Source organism: Geospiza fortis, unplaced genomic scaffold (genome assembly GCF_000277835.1).
Source record: "Geospiza fortis unplaced genomic scaffold, GeoFor_1.0 scaffold200, whole genome shotgun sequence".
NCBI lineage: Eukaryota > Metazoa > Chordata > Aves > Passeriformes > Thraupidae > Geospiza > Geospiza fortis.
The window spans coordinates 1,504,754-1,507,003 of NW_005054353.1; positions in this window are offsets into that span (position 1 = coordinate 1,504,754).

The window sequence follows — 2,250 nt, forward strand, 5'->3', positions numbered from 1 at the left end:
TCCAAACTGACTGGTGCTCATATTGCTACAGACAAGCACCTAGATGTTTCTTCTGGGCATTTTCCTTTCAAAGTTTCTTCATCCCTACTGCCTATGGATATCTTCACATTTTAACATTTCCATAGGCAAAGTTTTTTTATCAATATATAAAAGTGATCATTGGTATATATCTAATCCTAGTGCCATTCTCTAGCCAGGTACATGAAATGCAGTTTTAAAATAGAAAGAAGAAAACTCTTTCCTTCCCTTCTTTCATATGCACAGATAGGCTTGGAAGAGAGTGTTGATGACTTTTACTTTCCTTTGGGAAATATGGTGAGCTTTTCCAACTGGCTTGGCCAGAGTTTGCTGGAGCACAGCCCTGCCATGCACTCCTAGTTCTCTGCAGCTTGCTTATTTTCCCAACTCTTATGTACCTTCCAGTTTAATGAGATTATTTTCCCTTGGTGTTTTGCAGGTTTTTCCTGTCCCTTCTTGTTTTTCAGTGGAGTAATCATGCTTACTAATATCCAAAAAGGCCAAGACTTCAGTACAGCTGAAATACTGCATGCTGTGGACTTTCTTTTGCCTCTTATTTGTACCTGCCTTTAAACTATTAATAGGAAAAATTCAGGAAAAAACTCACCATAACTTAGTACATATAATAGTCTACTAAATATTTTTCCTGCCAAAACTGAAGATGATGTCTCAGTGTCAGTGCACAGAACAAGAGTGAGACCAATTCTTTTGAAACAGTCTAGAAATTTCCTACTGTGCCCTATGGAGAGCTGCCTGGTGGTCCCCACAGTCTTGTGTTTCTGGCTCCTCATCTTTTCCAGCTGCTAGCTTCTAGTAAAAGCAGGGGGGAAATGGTATTCCACAGAAATACTGAATACAGCTGCCCCAGGGACAATATGTGAATGTATACCAGAGAAAATATGATCTCCACAACCCTGGAAGCAGGGGAGACAGAATCTTTCATCTTTCTCCCTACAGTTACAATACACTATTCTAAAGTACTTCTCCTCCAAATCTAGGTCTCTGGAATGTACATGTAGGATAAGAACCTTAGCTCCTGAGGCTAAGGATCTTACCCCATTAGTCTGCCAATGCAGGCTTTTTTAATAGCCCTACTCTCAATCTAATTACTTCTCCAGTCCAGCTTGAAATTTTCTCAGTCAATGTAGAATTCAAACAGAACTGTAGGCTGTATGAATAAGCCTAGCCAAGTGGGAATTTGTTCTGACTAAAGGTCAGATTTGGCCTCTGAAGAACTGTGTAGTAATGAGTGTTTGGTTCCCTTGAAAATTGCAATTGTATGTAAATGTCACAAGAATACATGTATCTTTATTTAAAGAACTGGGGTTTTGGGTTTTTTCCTCCTCTGGGTTGTTTAAAGCCACATGACTGAGGTATTTTACAGTGCAGCTGTTACAGAAGACGCTGACATAATCTCCTTTACAATGAAAGGGAGGCATAGAAAATAAGAGATCTTCAGGTAAGAGAAAAATCTATTGAAACTGTGCTTAGGGCTTGTCATTTACTTTTTTCAGAAAAAGACTTTGGTCAGTCCTGCCTTAGCACCCAATGACTGTGCTGCAGGCTGGAGTGCTGAGGTTCAGCCTGCCTCCACACACAGGCCTCTGAGATGCTGCCTCCTGATAGTCCCCTCACTGTGGCATTCACATCTCTCTCTCTCAGGTTTTTTCCTGGAGAAGCACAGTGATCAAAACAATTCTTATCTCATTTGCTGCTCCTGTGTTTGTGCCCATGTGGAATGTATGCTGGAGATTGTTTTCCCAAGGTGACCGATTGGATCCACGTGTGTGGGTCAGGACTCTTGGGGGGAGAGTCACAAGTTTTCAGTAGTGTTAGAAGCTAGAAGTAAGTATGATGTAGTATGTATCTCTTTAATATAGTATAGTATAATAAAGTAATTAATTAGCCTTCTGAATCAGTGGAGTCAGATGCATCATTCTTTTCTGTGTCAGAAAATCTTCATAAATCTGATACCTCACCTCTGAGCACTGAAGCCAGGGAGAGCCCCTTTCATTCTACAGCCCCTTTCATACTGCAGCCTCTTTCCTGCTACCTGGTTGCTGTTCCATACCAAATTCAAGGTCCTGTATAATGAAATTCTCTCCATATCTGTCTTCACAAATAGTGAGCCCGGTATGTCCTTAGGGTTACAAGAGATTTATTTTAGCTAAAATAAAAGAGAAGAGAGACTCAAGTACCTACTACTGGTAAGTAAATAGCTTTTATTCCAAA